General features: G+C 34.8%; 1 pseudogene; it reads left to right on the top strand.

Annotated features, from left to right (window-relative positions):
• Positions 1–6,622: 6,622 nt before the first annotated feature.
• LOC143649084 (14-3-3 protein zeta/delta pseudogene) lies at positions 6,623–7,471 on the top strand (annotated as a pseudogene).
• Positions 7,472–7,994: the final 523 nt, after the last annotated feature.

Genomic DNA, 7,994 nt, shown 5'->3' with positions numbered 1-7,994 from the left:
TTAAAGGTAATTATTTACTTATAATTTTCTCTCTTTATTTCTGTTTCCTTCCCTGAACAGAATATTACCCCAACTGTGCGAATACTCGTACTAGCAAATAGAGCAGGTATAAATGAATAAAGAAATGAAAGAATGAAAAAGTTTGTAGAAAAAGTTTGCAAAAAGTTTGTAAAAAAAGTTTGCAAAAACTTTTTTCTTTTGTTTTGCCCACAGTAAATGAGCATGCTCATTTTGTCACATTCGTGTCACAACTTCATATGTTCATTTAAAAAACTGTGGCATTTAGTAAATGATAAATGCTATAATGTTGTTGCTACATTTAATTATTTTGCATATTAGCTGAAGATCAAACCCACAGAAACACTGAAAATCTAGTTGCAATGTGCATTACCTGAAATATTCTTCTATATATACATACATATGTATTGTACTTCACTTAATGGAGAAGTTAAGCTTACTGCATGATTCTTCTTCAATATGTTGCATCCCTTGTAGAACTGCTGTCTTAAAAATGCACTAAGATTGGGCAGTACAACAGTGGCTCAGCAGATGGAATTCTCGCCTTCCTTGCAGGAGACCCAGGTTGGATTCCTGATGCCTGCCCATGCAAGGGAGTGGGGGGATACCCTAAAGTTATATAATTGAGTTAGGCTATATCTTTAGCATATTTTCTTCTTAAATTGGAAGTATTTAAATAATATAACTCTGGTAGCATTCTTAGACTTCCTTTTCCTCTTAAAAAGAAAACATTCTTTTCTAATATCACCTTGCATTGTTATTGGCTTTCAAGATGCCTTTGTTTCAGGGAAAAAAAAAAGAGTATTTTATAGGCATTATTCACAGGGATAGATAAGTTTGAAAGGTTTTTATTGCTCACTTGAACTTAATGGGCTTGAGCACGTAGAATGAAATAGAGTTTACACTGTGTCATTTACATAGGCATTAAATTGGTAAGACACACAGGATTCTCCTCTGATGGCTTTTCTTGCCAATATAAAAAGTGATCTTTGGAATATGTCTATCCTCTTACTGATCATACTTAGATGAAAATCTAGCCTTTAAAATTAGCAAAAGCTCACAGCCGCAGCATCAATGTTTCATCTGAAACTGATCATGAGGCGTATAAGGTGCCTTCTAGAAATTCTTACTTTTTATTCATACCTGGTGAATATTGGGTCAGATTCTTCACAAATTGAAGTTATGGTGTTTTCTGATGCAGGCTTTTATTTTGCTAGGAGTTGAGTCAAATGACTGATGATTACCAACTGTGGTTATAATATGAGCCCACAAATGAAATTTCCCCTATTTTATTATTACTTAGTTTTACAATGCGTTATTATCAATACCAGTCTGTAACCACAGTCCATAATTTCAGATGAAGTACATAAAAGTTTTTCACATAAAAATTGCAGAATCATAAAACCTTAGAGCTAATAGGATATTTTGAGGGAGAAATACAAAATGATATCAAGTCCATGAAGTTATGGAATCATTGGAAAATCAATTCAATTTATCACCATACAAATCCGTTGTACATATTTGAAATTTAATCCAAACACAGCTTCTACTACATTTGGAATTTATTTGCTGATTATTTTTGATACATATTGACGTACAGAAATGGAGTATTTTAAGGGAAAGTCTACGCAATGCCCCAGAGAGCTTTTTTGTTTTCAAAAATGTTCATGAGTTTATATGAAAGATGACAATGATAAATTCTTAATAAATTGAAGATAAGAGGCTATACAATATATAAGAGATTGAGTGGAAAAGGTCATACATTTCATAAGCAGGTTGAAAAATGGCTGATACACAGCAAATTAAATGAAATAATAAAAGTTCATAAAGTGGCAGTCATTGATCAAGGATTGGTAATACAAAAATAAATTAGATTTGCTTTGTTTCATAACTCAATCTAGTATAAGAGAAAGGAATGTGAAGAGATAATAAAAATGCAATGTTAGACTTCTGGTTCAAGATGGCCATGTAAAATTACAACTACTTCTTGAAACCACATTAAAACTATATTAAATGCATTATGCTTTAAAGTGCAAATTCTCTATTTTCAGGAAAATGAAGGGAAAGTGTCATGGGACTAAATGGTTCTGTATGGCAGGAAAGAACTCTGCCACTGAGCCACCATGGCCTGCCTAGCACTGCCTTTTACTCTCAAAAATATGCCAGTTTGGACAATACATAATGTGATAGCTTAGTTAAGAATAAACTGAGAGAAATGGGGGAATAAGTACGTGGTTTTATATAAATACTATTAGTCACAGTGGAAATGTAAATAGTCACCAGAACTGACAGCAAAAATTACACATAATGAGAATAAACAATGTTGCTAATGTTTGGAACTGGGCATTTTTGCATTTAATTATAATGCTTTTTGTGCTGTTTGATTTTTCATCTGGTGTGATTTTTACTTTGATAAAAAATTTTAGATAAAATTGTGGTAATTATCAAGGGTAAGGAACAAATAGAACTCTCAGACATGCTGGTAGAAGGTAAAATATTGCAACCACTTTGGAAAATCCTTGGTAAATTTCTGCTAAAGCTGCATCTAAGTATATCTTAGGACCCAGAAATCTCACTCCTAGATAGAGAACACAACAGAAACAGACACAGGAAAAGAATGTTTTTCATAACATTATTGATTATAATCAATGACAGGAAACAACCAAAAGTCTATCAAGTTCAGAATGGATAAATTGGGATATATTCTTTTAATCAAAAACCACAGCAAGAGAATGTCCAAACTAGAACTACAAATAACAGCACAAATGGATTTCACGTGCACAATGTTGAGTGAAAAAGGCCAGATACAAAAGATGACATAATCTGTGATTCCATTTCATAATTAAAGCAAGTCAAATTAATTTATAGTATTAGATATTAGGATAAGGTTACTTTTAGGGAGGAAGTCGAAAGAATAGAAAGAGACAAGAAGGGTGCTTTTTTGGTTCTGATAACACCTTATTTCTCTATTTGGGTGGGATTTACATAGGTGTGTTCACAATAGGAGAGCCATGTAGTGATGATTTGCATACTTTTCTATATGAATATCGTACTCCAATAAAATATTCCTCTACCGGTACAGTATAATAGCTCTTACATAGAAGGATGAGCAAAGTTTTGAGTCAGAATAATAAATATTTGGCTGGGAGAATGTTTGCATGAATGGCAAGTAGAAGTGTTCCAGGAGAACAAGAGAGGGAGGGACGGGAATCCAAAAGGAGGGGATCATGGTCAAGGACAAATCACTTCAAACAAACTACTTTAAAGTCCATCAAGGCATCAGTAGCTAAAATCTGACCATAAGGCAGATGGCTTACCAAGAAAAATAAATGTATCTTAAACTGGGAGATTTTCCCAAAGGTATTCAATTCAACAATTAGATCTGATTTGTTTTTATTTATTATGGATGTAGAGAAAAGCCAGAGACTTGAAGCTTCATACAGTGGAGCATACCTAACTTGGAATGTTTTACTGGTAAAACACTGTGATTGTTTTTCACTATTAGCCTTCTGTTGGGTCCGAAGTCTGTAAGGAATGAAGCTGAGCAAGTCCTGGCTCCGTTTTTCGCTCGCCTAATGAGGTGAGTGGTAGACTCTGAAGGACACCAGGTGACCGACCAGGACAAACTCCACATTAGGGTGTCTCACTCAATATTTCCTAAAGAAAGTTAATCTGAATTTTCACACTGACCACTTCTCAGCAGTTTAGTCCTGGGATGCTCGCATAATGTGTCTCTATTTCCCTCACTTCCTAGTTCTTTAGGGAACTGTGAACGTATGTTTTTATTGCCTAAAAAGAACAGTTTCCTTCTTGGTATTATTTACTAGGCAATAATTGTATCAGCAAAATAATCATGCAAAAGCATTATCTTTAGAAATTACTTCTGAATTTTTGAATGATAGAATGGAAATCCTTTGATTAGGCATGTGAACAGAATACCTGGGAAAATGCAATTCTTACCTTCGTTTTATTGATCACTAGCTAAATACTACTAATCCTAATACTAACATTAATCCTCTACCTAGTGATATATTTGTTCTATTCAACGTGATAAAGGAAATCTGAAGAAATATAAAGGACTATCAGGGAGCAATTCTTATGGATCTGATATGTTCTCTTTTAAAGCCAAATGGTCAGTAACCCCTTACTTGTGGTTAAATCTGGTGGCCATAAACCCTTTCAAACTTATGTTTTTTAAATAATAAAATTGTTATATGTAATTACTTACTTATTTTACCCAAGTAATAGAATAGACCCTTTTGCCACCTCCAAATCCACCCCAATAGCTATTACTGGGGTGAGGGGAACGGGAGAGGAGGAGATTAATTTGAATTCACACAGACTATGTGTTTTGGATTTTATTGAGCTGGTCCTAGGTACGTATTTCTTTGTCACTGAGAGAAAAGAGTGATATTTTTGATACCATCTTCTCTATCAAATAATATAGTTCCACCTGGGTTGCAACCAATTCTTCCTCAAGATTCACTAGCCTTGTGGTAACTCTTTCTAGAAGTTTTAATGAGGTTTGACCTTCTCTGTTATCTTCTATACTAAACTATTTCATAGCACTGCCAGAGGCAGTTTAATAACAGGTGAATTTCACCCCTAGGCTGATTGTATTTCAGCAGAGGTTGAAATGATCTCCGTGTGTCAGGTTGTTAAATCTCTAAAAAGCTATGTGATCTTTCAAAATGAAAGTCAGCATATCAAGGCAATATAGTTCTTTTTCTTTTTTATGGACCTCTTTATATCTTTGTTCTGAACAGCTCTGAAATACCAAGAGTGGCTGTATTTTTTTCTATTCATGTACGCCATCAAATATGCTAATATAAAAATTGTCAAAATAAAATATTCTTGTTTTAGCTTTGCGACATTTTCAAAGAACTTCATAGTTAAGTGCCCTCATACGGACCTATGAGGGATATAAGCTGTGATTTCAATGCTTTGAAATACATTCAGAGTTCTCAGTGTTCTTGAGTTTTCATTTTAATTTGTTGCTGCAGCATCCACCGTAATCTAAGTTACTTTTATTATATTTTCACAAATAAATACACTTTATTCAAATTTTTTCCCTAAATCTGAAGACTTCAAGATTTCCTACATCCATCAGATATTTACTTAATACAACACAACATTTCAAGAAATTTTGTTCTTATTTTTTACATTCTATATTTAAATGTGTAATTTATGCTCATTGATTTGATATTTATTGAACACAAAGTACTATGCAATCAGCTAAAAATTGAAAAAGTGAATAATTACTTGGAGTGATAATGTTTTCAATTTTGTTGAAGTATTTTGTCTGATTTCATCATTCTTAGAATATATAAGAGCTTGATCCACCATTATATCACATTTTTGGTCTGAACTACCACCTCCAAAATCAATTATATGAATGTCAATTGATTGTACGACTTTTTAGGTCATGAGCCTGTATTTCAGAATAGCTTTAACCTTCCACATTATTAAAACTTACAAAGGGTTTCCAGACTGTACCTCTCATCTCCATATCAAATGTTTGCTCTTTATTATCTTACAACTGAATTATTACCATAGTCCCTGAAAATATCTTCTTAGTTCTATTCTTTGAACCCTAATATGACGCAATGGACAGCATTAAGGATTAGATGCACAGATGGTTTCCTCTGACAATCACCCTCCTCACCCATAAGGCTACATTCTCAGAAGCCTCGCCTCTGCTCAATGGGTCTGAATCATTGATGGTCCAAGGTGGACCCCTGATCCAGATTGGCTTATCAGATTTGCTTTTTCTAGGATTTTTAATTTTGGTTGTAGAGTCCTGGATTTGTTGGTAGCTAAATCATGATCATGCTAATAACAGTGTATTAGAAAATCATATTCTTTAACTCATCAGATAAGTTCTTCAGTTAAATGCTATCGTACCCATACCTCTTAATGGTTAGTTTTTAGATCATTCTTGGATTACATGAAATAATCCAATATCTTCTTGCATAGTGCATATTTTTGCTTAACCTAAGAGGAGTTAATTTCTATTAGGCAAAATGTTAAATACAGTACAAATAAAAATAAACACTTGGCTCCAAAAACACCTGACTCTAGTATCACCACCAGAGTGATCAAGTGAAGATAACACTTCACCAAAACTGCCCTTCAGATATTCTTAGATATATTTTCCAAATATATATATATATATATTTATTTATTTATTTATTTATTTATTTATTTATTCTAGATTCAGAGATTCTGATTCAATAGGTGAGGAATAAGACATTCATTTTTCTAACAGACATCTGGTGTTGACTACCATAACCTAAAATATAATTCTGATCATGTCACTCATTGAATGTGACTCATTTCAGAAAAAGACACAAGACTTTGCACATCCTCCCTTCAAGAGGTGGATTCTTCTTTCACCCCACTACATTGGACTTGCTTTGACTATAGATGTTAGTGCCCAATTTTGAATTTATGTCTCAAGAGAGCTTACAGCTTCCACCCTTGCTGTTCCTGAAAACCTGCCATCAGTATGTGAACGAGCTAGGTCAGTATGCCAGATATTTGGATCTTTGGCACCTGCCATCACAGTCAACTAATCACTAGAAGCAGAGCTACTCTGATTGGGATGACGGCTGATGCAAAAATAAATGAGCCCTACAGTCTTAGCCTTGCCACTGCCACAGCCCAGGGACTGCTAAGCATGGTCTGCATGCTGACACCTACTCCAGATGCAAAATATCCAGTCATCGATAAAAATGAGCTGGTGCAGAAGGCTGAGGGATATGATGACATGGCCGCCTACAGGAAGTGTGTAAATGAGCAAGGGACTAAATTTTCTGATGAGGAGAAAAATCTTCTCACAGTTGCTTATAAAAATGTTGTAGGAGCTCATAGGTAACTTTGGAGGGTTGTCTTAAATACTGAGCAAAGATGAAAATGGAAGGTGCTGAGAAAAAAAAACAGCAGATGGCTTGAGAAAACAGAGAGAAACTTGAGACCACACTAAGAGATATCTGCAATAACGTGCTGTATATCTTTTGAAAAAATTCTATATCCCTAATGCCTCACAACCAGAGAGCAAAGTCTTCTATTTGAAAATGAAAGGGTCTAGACTATTATCATTACTCGACTGAAGTTGCTGCTGGTGATGACAAGAAAGGAATTGTAAATCAGTCACAATAAGCATACCAAGAAGCCTCTGAAATCAGCAAAAAGGAAATGGAACCAACACATCCTATCAGATTCGGTCTAACCCTCAACTGTTCTGTGTTTATTCTGAGATTCTGAACTCCCCAGGAAAGCCTGCCCTCTTGCAAAGACAGCTTTTGATGAAGTCATTGCTGAACTTGAAACATTAACTGATGAGTCATACAAAGACAGTATCCTAATAAAGCAATTACAGAGAGACAACTTGGCATTGTACACATTGGATACTAAAGGAGATAGAGCTGAAGCAGAAGGACGGGGAGATTAACCTGCCCTCTAAGTTTTGATTGCCTCATTCTAAAATTTACACAGTAGACCATTTTCATCCATGCTTTACCACAAATAGTTTGTGTGTGTGTGATTTATGACAAGTTTTACTTTTGTTTGAGTTTCTGCATTTCCCATGTGATTTTTATGTTTAATATGAGGGGAGTAAGCCAGTTATCATTTAGAGAGTTATCTGTTTCCATCTTAAGGGGACAAATACGGGGTTGTGAAATTTTTATGCAAGCAATGAATGTTTGGCATAGTATTCTTGGTGCATTGTGGTTGCACAAGGGCCAGTGTTAAAACTGTTTCTATGTCGAAGCATGAAACTGCCTACATATTGGTTTGTCCCAGTGGAGAGATAAAAGGGATAATAATTGGTTCCAGTCAGAAGTGTAGTTATCGTGGGTACTTTAAGGTTTGGAGCACTTTCCAGGCTTTGGTAGAAGTAGATATCCCATGGATAGTACATGTTGAACCACCCATATCTGTGGAATACACAATGTGCACAGCTTTGACTAAAG

This window comes from Tamandua tetradactyla, chromosome 11 (genome assembly GCF_023851605.1).
Source record: "Tamandua tetradactyla isolate mTamTet1 chromosome 11, mTamTet1.pri, whole genome shotgun sequence".
Taxonomy (NCBI): domain Eukaryota; kingdom Metazoa; phylum Chordata; class Mammalia; order Pilosa; family Myrmecophagidae; genus Tamandua; species Tamandua tetradactyla.
This window is presented reverse-complemented; position numbering and strand designations above follow the sequence as displayed.